At 43.7% G+C, this 13,400-nt stretch overlaps 1 protein-coding gene across 2 annotated transcripts in view; it reads right to left on the bottom strand.

Moving 5' to 3' along the window:
* Positions 1–5,046, bottom strand: part of LOC110293076 (gamma-aminobutyric acid type A receptor subunit rho1) — a 40,023-nt gene extending 34,977 nt beyond the window's left edge. The window contains exon 1 of one of the 2 annotated variants that reach the window (XM_029476405.2): positions 4,910–5,046. The gene's annotated coding sequence lies outside the window, so the exon portion shown is untranslated. The remainder of the gene's footprint in view (positions 1–4,909) is intronic. The other variant, XM_029476406.2, reaches the window with a different exon arrangement.
* Between the last annotated feature and the right edge of the window lie 8,354 nt (positions 5,047–13,400).

Here is a 13,400-nt window from a genome sequence, read left to right on the forward strand (position 1 = left end):
AAATAAATAAATAAATTACACCTAAAAGAACAAATACAAAGGAAATATAGGAAGCAATATTTTGGGCTGAAAAGATGAATGAGCACAGCTAATAGACCGTGGAAAGAAATACAAATCCATGATTACCAACAACACAGTGATCACAACTAGCATACATGTTTCAATAACAACTTTAAATACCAATGGCCTCAATTCTCTGATCAAAAGACATAGGTTGACTGTGTGGATCAAGAAACAAAATCTGTCAGTTGGTCTACAAAGAACACAGCTTTCAAGGTAAAAACTGCCTTAAAGAATAAACAAACATGCTCTAATCAAATGGAGCCAGGAAGCAAGCAGGCATTGTTATCCTAATATCTGACAAAAGAGACTTCAAGTTGAAATTAATCAGAAGTGATAAAGAGAAACACTTCATTCTCATCAAGGGAGTAGTTAACTAAGAAGACATTTTTAAAAATGCACTACTGGATTTAAAGACGCAGATTAAAACCAGTCATCAATAGTAAGTGATTTCAACACCCCACTTTCTCCAGTAGACAGGTCATCTGGACAAAAAATAGACGAAGACACATCAGAATTAAATGACATCATACATAAAATGAGAAAGAGACAGAGAGACAGAGACAGAGAGAACTAAATGGGAATGGTGTGAACTTTTGAAACCTCAAGCCTACCCGAACTGATGCACCTCCTTCAACAAGCCCACTTCCCAAACATTTCTACCAAATGAAAAGCATGAAATCAAACACCTGAGCCTATGGGGGCCATTCCCATTTAAACCACCACAGACATAACAGTGAGGAGATTGAAACAATAATTAAAGAACCTTCCAGCAAAGAAAAAGTTCAAAGCTAGATGATTCACAACATAATTCTAGAAGACATTTAAAGAAGACCTTTTTCTTTTCTTTTTTATTAAATATTTTCTTTATTTACATGTTAAATGTTATTCCCTTTCCTGGTTTCCCCTCTGAAAACCTCCTATCTCTCCCCCCTCCTCCTGCTCACCAACCTGCCCACTCCTGCTTCCTGGTCCTGGCATTTCCCCTATACTAGGGCATGAAGCCTTCACAGAACCAAGGGCCTCTCCTCCCATTGATGACCGACTAGGCCATCCTCTGCTACATATGCAGCTGGAGTCATGGGTCCTTCCATGTGTACTCTTTGGTTGCTGGTTTAGTCCCTGGGAGCTCTGGGAGTTCATATTGTTGTTCCTCCTATGAGGCTGCAAACCCCTTCAGCTTCTTGGGTACTTTCTCTAGTTCCTCCTTTGGGGACCCTGTACTCAGTCCAATGCATGGTTGTGAGCAGGAGCCTCTCAGGAGACAGCTATATCAGGCTCCTGTCAGCAAGCTCTTGTTGGCATCCACAATAGTGTCTGGGTTTGGTGGTTGTATATGGAATGGATCCTTAAGGGGAGCAGTCTCTGGATGGTCATTCCTTCAGTTTCTGCTCCACACTTTGTCTCTGTAACTCCTTCCATGGGTATTTTGTTCCCTCTTCTAAGAAGGATCAAAGTCTCTACACTTTGGTCTTCCTTCTTCTTGAGTTTCATATGTTTTGTGGATTGTAGCTTGGGTATTCTAGGCAATCCTTTTTAAACTATTCAAAAACAGAAGCAGAAGGAGCACTCCCAAACGCCTTCTTTAAAGTCAGTGTCACTCTAATATCCTAATCAGGTAAAGGCACAAGGAAATAAAAGTTCAGGCCAGTCTGTATTCCTAATAAATATAAACTCAAAGGTGCTCAATAAAATACTTTCAAACAAAATACAGATACATACCAAAAGCATTATCCACCATGAAAAAGTTGGCTTTACCCCTGAGATTCAGGGATGAATCAATACACACAAGTTAATAAACGTGATAAACCACATGGATATAAAGATAAAAATCACATGGTCACATCAATAGATGAAGAGAAAGCCTTTGACAGAATCCAAAGTGACTTAATGATAAAAGTCTCAGAGAATAGAAGACTGGAGGGAACCTTCTTTAACATGATAAAAGCTATCTATGAGAAACCCACAGCCAACATCATTGAAAATGGAGAAAAACAAAGCAACCCTCCTGAAGTCAGGAACAAGTCAAGGCCATCTACTATCCTCATTTCTTTTCAATATTATGTCTGAAGTACTAGCTGGAGCAATAAGTCAAGAGAAAGAAATTAAAGGCATACAAATAGGGAAAGAAGTCAACTGTCCATATTTGCAGATGACATGCCAAATTAGAGATCCCAAAATTCCTACCAGAAAATGTCTACAAATGATAAATTCAACAATGTGGCAGGATACAAAATCAACTTTCACAGATCAATAATTTTCCTATACATCAACAACAAACATAGAGAGAAGGCACTCATGGGCACACTGCCATTCACAGTAGCTTTAAAGAAAGGAAAATATCTAGTAATAAACCTACACAAGGAAGTGAAGAGTCCTACAGTGTCAATTTTAAACCTCTAAAGAAAGAGATAGACAAAGAAACTACAAAGTGGACAGATACCCCATGCTCTTAGGTTAATAGAATTAATATTTTTAAATGATCCTTTTACCAAAAGCTATATACAAATTCAATTCAATCCCAATCAAAATCCGCATCTCATTCTTCACAGAAAGATAAACAACAAAAAAAACCCAACTATCTTAAAATCCATGTGGAATTACATATGAATTTGTGATTCCATGGATTAGCTAAAACAGTCCTGAGCAAAAAGAACAGTGCTGGGGGTACAGACTACTACTCCAGATTTTTTTTAAAAGATTTTTAAAAATTTTATTTTATGTATGAGTGCTCTATCTGTATGCCAGAAGAGGGCACTAGATTCCATTGCAGATGGTTGTGAGCCACCATGTCGTTGCTGGAAATTGAACTCAGGACCCGTGGAAGAGCAGCCAGTGCTCTTAACTACCGAGCCATCTCTCCTACCCCACCATTCCATGTCTTAAGCTATATTACAGATCCAAAGTAATAAAAATAATATAATAAAAATAATAAAAAACAAAATTGAAGGCCCAAACATGAGTACAGGTGACTTCAGCCATTTAACATTTAGCAAAGAAGCCAAAAACATGTGCTGAAGAAAAGAAAGCATCGTCCACAAATACCGCTGGGGAGATGGATGCCCACACACAGAAGGATGAAATTAGAGCCAAATCTACCTCCTTGTGTGAAAGCTAACTGCAAATAGATCAAAGACCTAAGAAACGGGAACACCAAAACTTCTAGAAGAAAACGCAGGCAGTACCTTACATGACATAGGTGTAGGAAAGGACTTTGTGAGTAGCACTCATTTGCCCAAGAATTAAAGTCAACAACTTTGCCATAAAACTAAAAATCTGCACAGCTAAGGAAACAATCACCCTGGTGAAGCAGAAGCCCACATGAGTGTGGGGAATCTTTGTCAACTATACATCTGACAGAGGATTAATATACATAATATACAAAGAACTGAAAAAGAAAGGGAGGGAGGGAGGGAGGGAGGGAGGAAGGAAGGAAGGAAGGAAGGAAGGAAGGAAGGAAGGAAGGAAGGAAGGAAGGAAGGAAGGAAGGAAGGGACGGACGGACCCATTAAAAAATGGACCTGGGACTTGAACAGAAAGTTTTCAAAATACAAAAATACAATAAAATAAAAGTGGATAAAAATATCTAAAACAGTATTCAGCATCTCTTTAGCAATTATGAAAATTTAGATCAAAACAACTTTGAGATCTTCAATCTTATCCCAGTGGGAATGGCAAAGGTCAGCAAAACAACTAACCACAAATACAGGAAAGGATGCGGGAGAAAAGGAATCCCTCCTTCTCTGTTGGTGGGAACCGGTGTGGAGCATCCTCACAAAGCTAAAAATAATCCTACCATCTGACCCAGCTCTAACACTCCTTGGCACACACCCAAAGCACTTGCTATCCGACTCCACAGACATTGGTTTGGCCATGTTCATTGCTGTTCTATTAATAACAACCTAAATACCCTTCAAAGATAAATGGATAATGACAATGTGGTGTGGGGTCCCCTGCCCCTGATCATCCACAGGCTCGGGATAAGGAGGAGCTGGGGAGTGGGGTTTCAGGTGGGGGTGAGTGTGAATGACCTGTGAGACTGTTTTAGAGAACAGCTTGTTTGTTGAATTAGTGGGGCTGGCTTATATAGCTCCAGTCAGGGGAGGGGGAAAGAAAGAGGGAGGGCAAGGGAGGAGAAGCTGCGGCAGAGGCAGGGGCCCTCCGAGAGCATCAGCTACATTAGCAGACTGCCGGTCACATGATTCTGAGAAGCCAGCTCTCTGGAGGGAAACAGTGGCCTATCTGGCTTTATGGAGATGTGGCTTTTGTCTCTACGGAGGTGAGTAGGTCCACGCCTCAGCCGGGTAGAGAGAGATCCCATTCCTGCTCTGTTCTCTGAGAGATGTCTGAGGTGTGAGCAATGTTCTACCATCCCTTATCTGGTCTGGGGACCCACAATGTAGTACACATACAGTGTTTATGTATTCAGCTGTAAAGAAAGATGAAATCAAATCATGAGTTTCGCAAAGATATTAATGGAACTAGAAAAGATCGTAGTGAGCTAGGTAACCCAGACCCATAAAGACAAATATCAAATGTTCTCTGTCACCTGAGACTTTTAGCTCAACATCTTCAGAATAATAAATGCAGAAACCAGAAAAGTAAAAAAGAAAAAGGGGCCATTGTTGGTGATCAGACAATAAAGAGGGGATACGAGGGCACACGTGGTCTGACTGGGCAAAGTGGAAGGAGGTGTCTAATTAGAGAGGGAAAGGGAGACAAATACAGGAGAGAGAGGGTAAAATAACAGCTAAAATGTCTGAGAAAGTCACGAGGAATTATATTGTTAAGTATCTACCACACACTTAAGTCTGTATATAAATACATAGTTTAAATGAAAATTTCCCACCTGGGCTGATAATGCTTCCTTCAAGAGCTGAAGACTATCAACCAACCCCCCAGCATCAGGCATGAGAAGCCCTCTGTTGAGTTGTTAGGCAGGGTTCTCTAAGAGAGTCTCCAAACATTACAGACTGTTGCTGCTGCCCTTGGTTGCCCTCTAGAGGTGGAAGGTAAATCACTGTTGTTCAGACACGGAAGCGAAGCCCCTGAGCTGGAACTTGTAAAGCTTCCTCCTTTGAGGACCAGACGGCACCATGAAGCTCCCAAAGGAGGAACAGTCCTACCCAACGGCGCTGCCTATGAACCACAATACCAACCAGCGTGGCAAGAGAACACCAAGGGTACAGCAGTGGCACACAGACCTTAGCAGTAACCAGCAGCTCTCTCATTGGTCTTAAGACCAGCTCAACAAGAGTGAAATCATGCCTGGTGGTTTCAGCCAACTACTCAGGCCTCATGATGTCATGGATGTTAGAGAAGTACTTTACTAAATCCCTAACGACACTCTAAGTATCTGTCCTTAGATATGTAGATAAGTGTAGTCCTCATACTTTATCAAGGAAAATTCTTTTTGCAACAGACAGAGACCACTGCAGAAAACCACAACCAATCAAAATGCAGAGTTGTGGAGTCCAGTCTTAACTCATACATCTATGAAACACTCCTGGACCTAAGACCCAGGGATCCTTTTGGAAGAGTAAGTGGAAGGATTGCATGGTGGTTTGAATAGGTACGGCCCCCACAGACTCACGTGTTTGAACGCTTGGCCCATGGAGAGTGGCACTAATAGGAGGTATGGCCTTGCAGAATAGATGAGGCCTTGTTGGAAGAAGTGTTGCACCAGGGCTGGGGAGGGTCTCATATAAGTTCAAGCTATACCCAGGGACAGTTTTCTTCTGCTGCTTTCAGACCAAGATGTAGAACTCTCAGCTCCATCTCCAGTGCCATATCAGCCAGTGTGCTGCCATGATTTCCATCATGACGACAATGGACTGAACCTCTGAAACTGTCCTTTGTAAGAGCTGCCTTCATCGTGGTGTCTCTTCACAGCAATAAAACCCTAAGTCAGACTGTAAGAGCCAGGGGATCAGGGAATTTTCTGTGAGATAGTAGGTGGGTGATAGTGAGCATTAACCGTACCCAAAGAACTACAGACAAGCAAGGAATTCTGGGAGTGGGAGAAATCGTCTTCTTCAGGAACCAGCACACCAATAGTTCTCAATCAAATGATTAACCCTGAAAATATACATACAAGTAATATTATACAGACTGAGGAGGCCGTATTTATGTATTTAGGAATATATATATATATATATATATATCCCTATATATGCATATATAGTATATGTCTATATTTCTAAATATATAAATATATGTCATACATAAATATCATGTGGTAGGTTTTTTTGAGACCCTAAGAAAAAGGAATTCGCCTGAGCATTACATACTAGAGGCAAAATTCAATAGAGTTTCTTGGCCTTGGTTTCCTTGTCTCATTAGGATAACAAACAACAGGTGGTTTCTAAAGTGCAGTCCAGGATTCCTTCTGATAACATCTAGACAGAGGCACATTTGGAATTGTTCAATACGACATGGCTCAATTTTGCTAAGCAAACTGAAAGAGGCTTCTGTGGAGAATAAGAGTCTTGGAGGAACTCAAGGGAAAAACCAATAGAACGACACGGTGACCCCAATGTCAGCCCCCTCGACAACCGTTCAGCTACAGAAACCGAGGCAGTGGATGGGACACCTCCAGATGGCAGTGTGAGCTCAGCGCGGTTGGAGAGCCGCAGTGCCCTGCTAATTTCAAGGGTGAGCGACAAGGAGAGATAAAGATGTTCTGGGACCGAACGCAACAGAATGTTTAAGACCATGCGATACAGCTCCGAGGAGTGTGAGCAGGAAGAGATTTTTGGATGCTAGAGTAGGAAACGTTTTTCTAGGGCTTAGCAGATGAGTCCATTGCTGCAGTGCCTGCGACACGAGCTTAAGGCCCTGAATTTGCGCGTCCAGGATACACAGAAAGCCTAGGCCTGGTAGAGGGTATATAACCTTGGCACTGGGGAGACAACGTGGACAAGTGGATTCCTAGAGCTCACTAGCCAGTTTAGCCATTCCAGGTTCAATGGGATACCCATTTTTAAAAAGGTGCAGAGTCACCAAAGAAAGTATTAGCCTTAACCTCTGGCCTCCACAGGCACCTGCACACCCCCTACACACATACCTTGACATACAGGACATCCTCCAAGTGACTGGCACCGTTTTCTGGAATTCTGCTGGGCTGGCTGGCAAGAGATTATCATAGTTAGGCAACTGACTGCTTACCGTCCCTCTTAAGTCCCTTCCCTGAGTATACGGCCAGCCTTCCTAGCCAGCTGAATGTAATTCTGCCCTAATTGCACATGCCTTGAGGTCTTGGGGAGGACAGAAATATTAGTGTAACTTGTATTCTCCTGACGTAATTGAGTGGCAGACACAGTGACAACTGAGAGAAAGATTTGACAGAATAGGATATGCTTGACTCTCAGAAGAGAGAGGAGAGGGAAGAGAGAGAGAAAAGAAGGAAGAAGGCAGTTTTACTGGGACAGACAGGCTATAGAGAAAGAACATGCTAGACACAGGTGAAGATAGAATAAGCCAGAGAATGAGAAGGAGCCAGAAGATTGGAACAAATTGCCAGAGTTAATATGAAGCCAAGCAGAGCAACTCAGTGAGACACTGAGAGAAGCCAGATTGAATCAGTCAGCTTGAAGATGCGTCTACAGGAAGGACAGGCTCATACCATCTGCGGAGATTTTACAATAAGGCCTCTTCTTCTGCCAGGAGGCTCCCCTCCCAGAAATGAGAGGAGAGAGACTTGTTATAGAACTTTTTCTGCGTTAGGTCCTGGCTGTTTTCTGCAATTAAAAGAGCTCAGAAAGCTTTTGTTTTTGAGCCTCTCTACTGAGTCATATGGTCCACCAACTCACGCTGATATGCCATGGAAGGAGACAAAGTCATCACACAGCAGAGATTCCTGCACACCCATGTATTGTGGCACTATCCACAGTAGCCACACGACACCAAGAGGTTCTAGTGGAATCAGGCATGTGGAATTCCATACGCAGTCAGCTTAAACTCCCATCAGTGCATCACAACTGGATAGCCTGGCGCACACCTACACACATGCACACGTATAGTAACTCAGCCATAAGTAAGAATGAAACCACGTGGTTTTCAGGAAAGGGGGTGGAACTAGAGATCAAGTTGAGTGAAATGAGACAAACTCAGAAGGACGATTGCCACGTGATAAGGAATCTAGATTTTAAAAAGAAAACATGAAAGTGTGAGAGGGATTTTAGGAAGAGCAAGAGAGCCAGGAGATGGGGGCAAGGGTGATGGAGTAGAAATATGATCAAAATGTGTTATGAATGTGTAGGAAAGTCACAATGAAACCCCTTATTTTAGGTGGATCCTCCATTGGGCACGGCTGCTTGGGGAGGTTGAACGTGGAAAGTTTGACCAAGCTTACCCGACGCTGGACTGTAGGGAAGCGCTGACACACCCTCCGGGGGTGGGAAAGCACGGTCTGAGATGCTGGAAAGACCGAGTTGGTTCAGGGGTCTACAGACCCGCGATGAGGCCAGGGTCATGGGATTCTCAGACTCTTGGACATCCAGGTGCCTCTGGGAGTGGCAGACGAGGACGGAGTCAGGGTTTGAGGCCTGGGGACAGCATCTAGCCTGGGGCTGAAGAGATGGCTCAGTGATTAAGAGCACTGACTGCGTTTCCAGAGGTCCTGAGTTCAATTCCCAGCAACCACATGGTGGCTCACAACCATCTGTAATGGGATCTGATGCCCTCTTCTGGTGTCTGAAGATAGCTACAGTGTATACATATAAAATGAATCAGTCAGTGAAAGATTCTTCTGAGCCCTGGGTTGTTTCTGTAATTAAGTCAGATCACGTTCCCCGTTGTGCAACCTTGTCCCGAACATTTAAAGCTACTGTACGACACTGCTCTAAGGTGGCATCATTGAACATAATGTGCTGAGTTCATTCTTAACCCAGCACACTACCCTTCACCTAGCAACTGAGTCTTGGCAATGTTAATGCCTCTCTAGTCCTATTGCATTGCTCCATAGCTCTTCTCTCCACCATATCAACCACTGTAGTTGAGGGCCAGGTCGTAAGCTGGCTGACATGAAATCTTTCCAATCTTTTGGAATTATACCATTTTGCATGGGCCAGTTATTAAGCATCTGTTTCACATAAGGTGATTGTATGCCATAAGCTACCATTGCCTCTTTAAATGTTTTTAGATCTAGCATCTCTATGGGCTTCTATACAAAATCTTCACAGCCTTGTATGTTTCTCTCACTTGGAGCTGTCTTATTGTAGTTGAAAGAGAAAGAAAGAAAGAAAGAAAGAAAGAAAGAAAGAAAGAAAGAAGAGGAGGAGAGGAGGAGGGGAGGAGGGGAGGAGGGGGAGAGGAGGGGGGAGGAGGGGGAGAGGAGGGGGGAGGAGGGGAGGGGAGGGGAGGGGAGGGGAGGGGAGGGGAGGGGAGGGGAGGGGAGGGGAGGGGAGGGGAGGGGAGGGGAGGGGAGGGGAGGGGAGAAGAGAAGAGAAGAGAAGAGAAGAGAAGAGAAGAGAAGAGAAGAGAAGAGAAGAGAAGAGAAGAGAAGAGAAGAGAAGAGAAGAGAAGAGAAGAGAAGAGAAGAGAAGAGAAGAGAAGAGAAGAAGAAAAAAATCATTGTGGGTCTTCTTCTAATGGGACTAGACTGCCACCCTGAAATATCACCACTAGGTGGCAGCATAGGCTTTCGATTGGATTCCTCAGACCTAGCCAGACAATTCTTTTTCTGATTTGAAAGATCCTCTAATTTCTGTTTTATTGCTTTTAATCTAGCATTCCATCTCTCAGTTCTTTCCTTATTTAAGTCTACTTTACTTTTATCTTTCTTAGAACGGACATAAAAAACTGCAATTATTAGCAAACACATAATTAAATCTATGTTTATAATTAAAACAAACCTATACAGGGTCCAAACACCCTCTGACAGTGTTTTCCATTTATTTTTAACTCCTTCCCTACTCTTCCTTCAGAGACTTCACTTTATTATATTTAAACAGTATTTCTTTCTTTGATGGTCTATAGTTTCCTATTTTCAGTGTTTATGCACACTTACAAAATATTTCCAATGACTTCTCTTTTACCACTTTCAATCTTTGATAATTATTTCTGTGCTTAAGTTTCTTTAAACTCTGTCTTCTGCAAATTGCCCGTTTCGGACATGCATTACTGATTCTGAGATCTTCAGCCTTTGTTTCTTGCTAGAAAAATGCAGCTCCAGGCAAGGGGCGCAGGGATGTGTTAGGTCCTGCCTGGGAGCCTGTGGTCTCCGCCCACTGCACTTGCAACAGCAGCTGGCCCGAGAAACTGCAGCGGCCAGGTGACCTATGCCCACCCGAGGTGCCAGCAACGGGCCAGACCAGAAGGGGCAGTTGCCTAAGCCGCACCGTCTCCTTCTCTTGGTCCCTCCTAGGCTTTTGCAGTCTTTTTCGTCGCCATGGCTCCACACTCCTGTGCCTGGATTCTCTCGTCTGGCTCCTGTGTCTGGAACTCGTGGCCTAAGCCTGAATCGAGTGCCTAAGTTTGGATTTTGTGCCCCACATTGGTGTGCTAAATATTGCGGTGTTTTCACGGACCCACTTACTGTTTAAATAAGACAAAAGAGTTCTAGATAGTTTAAATCTTCAGGCTTTGCTGGGACAGAGTCACAGCTAGCTTTTAACTTAACCTGACTTCCCGGCACTGTGTCTCCATCACAGGCCATCTCTTCACCTCCCTGATCCATCCCAGTCTCCCTTCTGTTCCCTTCTAGTTTCCTGCCTCTGTCTGCCCAGAAGTTCTGCCCATTCTTTCTGCCCCAGCTATTGGCTGTCAGAGCTTTATTATGACTAGTCAACCATAGGACAAGGCCCGATCCATCTCTTGGGATTGCCTTTAGGCAGTGAGGGCTGTTTGACCTGCATCTTTGGGGCAGGTGTGGAAGGACAAGCATTTACAAATAGAAAACCCAGTAATGGGCCAAAGAAATGACAATACCAAAGCCCTGCCAGCACTTAGCTCTCAGCCGGTACAGAATTAACAACTGAAAATACAGAGACACATCTTAAAACAATGTGAGGAAAGGTCACTCCAGCATGTGGTGGTTTATTTCTTTGTTTGGGGGTGAGGCAGGGTCTCACTTGTAGCCCTGGCTGTACTCACTGGCTGGGGACTCGTGTGTAGACTAGGCTAGCGAGATGGCTCACCAGTTAAGAGTAACCACTGCTATGACTCTTTCAGCTGAGACAGGTTCAGTTCCTAGCACTTACTGTGGTGGCGCACACAACTGCCTGTAACTCCAGTTCCAGAGGATGAACCAGGCTGACCTCAGAACCACAGAGACCCACCCACCTCGGCATCCCAAGTGCTCAGATTAAAGGTACCGAGAGGACAATATAAGCCCCATTTGTCCCCATTTAAAGACCCCATTTGTCCCCATTTTGAGTACCAGGCCTGATTTCAAAAAAGGCCATAAGGCACCAGCTTCAGGAATAGACCGTGAGTTCCAGAAACTAGGTCATAAGACACCAGCTCTAAAAACCGACCACAAAATCCAGAACAAGATCATAAAATCCTCTCCAAAGAACAGCCTGAGGACAACCACAAAAATAGGGAAATATCTTATCTCCAAGTGGGTCATCTGCGCTGGACAGCCCTACGTCATCATCACATGATTGCACACTCATGACATAGGAATGTAGACCACTGATCACCTGTGACCCCTAGCACCCACCAAGTTCAGATTACCTAATCCTTCTAGAGGGTTCCCCCAGTTCCCTAGAAGAAGGCCTGCATGCCTTTATCTGGGGTTACCACTTCAAAGAATGGTTGACCCCCGAATGCTGGTTGTTTCTGCAGAATAAACGCTCTTTGCTTTTGTATACTATCTGAGTCTGGGATCTTCCTTCAGCCATTTTCAGACCCATACATTATATGAAGTATATGTGATTTTTTTTTAAGCTAAAAAGCACAGAGATAGTTGGTGTCCCAAATACATGCAAAAGATAAATTATAAGAAATTATAATGAAACACATTAAGAACCTGTGTAAACCTAAAGATGCTTTTATGTGCTTTAAGTACATTAAACTGGCTTTAAGGTTACAATTTTTTTTTTTTTTTTGAGACAGGGTTTCTCTGTATAGCCCTAGCTGTCCTGGCACTCACTTTGTAGACCAGGCTGGCCTCGAACTCAGAAATCCGCCTGCCTCTGCCTCCCGAGTGCTGGGATTAAAGGCATGCGCCACCACGCCCGGCTAAGGTTACAATTTTATTCCATAGTTTCTGGTCTTGAGGATTGTATCATTACTTAGGCTTGATCAAAATAAGAGTCGTGATTTCTCAAAGAAGTCAGTAGCAGTCAAAGATCAACATTCACACATACACACACACACACACACACACACACACACACACACACACACACACTGCATTGGTGAAAACTTCAGTAGACGAGGACCACAAAGCAGAGACCATTGTTGTGGGACTCGGATGCCATCTGCTGACGTTTGCAGCCTCTAGGTTGATGGAGCATCAGGTAGACGTAAGCGGATTTATAACTGTCTCCGAAAGACATTCGGATTTGTCAGGGGTCTATGAAATCAGGTCAGGGTTGGATTTCCTTGCTTTTTGGAGTTTTCTGATTCCTTGCTAAACTGTTGTGTCTTGTAGAGGGCCACAAAGGCCTGGGGAAAAAATGGGTGCAGGGCAGGGTTATCTTCATAATGTGTGTGGCTTCTGAGAAACAGGTGGCTGAGCCATCTCCTGCCTGTGGAAAATGGGAGACAGTCTGGGGCAGCAACTAATAGCCAATTCCTATGAACCTGTTCTAACAGGTTTCTTCTCTCTTGGGCTCACTTCATGTTGAGGCTGAGCAGACATGAGGTCAGGCGTTGTCAGCCCTGGCGTTCTCACTGGACCTGTGATCAGCTGTGGTATTTACAGTGTACCCCCAAAGTAACCCGTTACTCTGCATCTGCTTCCTTGCTCCAGTCAGATTCTTTGATCATTAAGGGTTTTGTTTGATTGGTTTGGACTTTTTGCTTATTTGGCTTTGCTTTTTTGAGATAGACTCTTAGGTTGTTCAGGCTGGCCTTGAACTTACTCTGCAGTACAGGCTAGCCTTGAACCTGTAATGCTCCTTCCTACCTTAGCCTCTGTAGTGGGTAGGAGTACAGGCCTGTTCCATCGGGCTTAGCTTTGACACACTTGTGTTTGGTTTGGGATACATAAAATGTCTGACTTCTGTTCCCATGCCCAGCCTTTTCTCTCAGTAATCTGTAGCTGGTGTCGCCATATCTCATTCTTCTTTCTCATACCCCTCACCAGCAAAGAGGTTGTGTATTGTTGGTGAAAATTTACCTTTCTTTTCTGTTGCTTATTTCACATAAAATGATAGATGTTTTGCGCA

The sequence above is a fragment of the Mus caroli genome, unplaced genomic scaffold (genome assembly GCF_978045245.1).
Source record: "Mus caroli unplaced genomic scaffold, Mus_caroli_1 scaffold_6, whole genome shotgun sequence".
NCBI classification, from domain to species: Eukaryota; Metazoa; Chordata; class Mammalia; order Rodentia; family Muridae; genus Mus; species Mus caroli.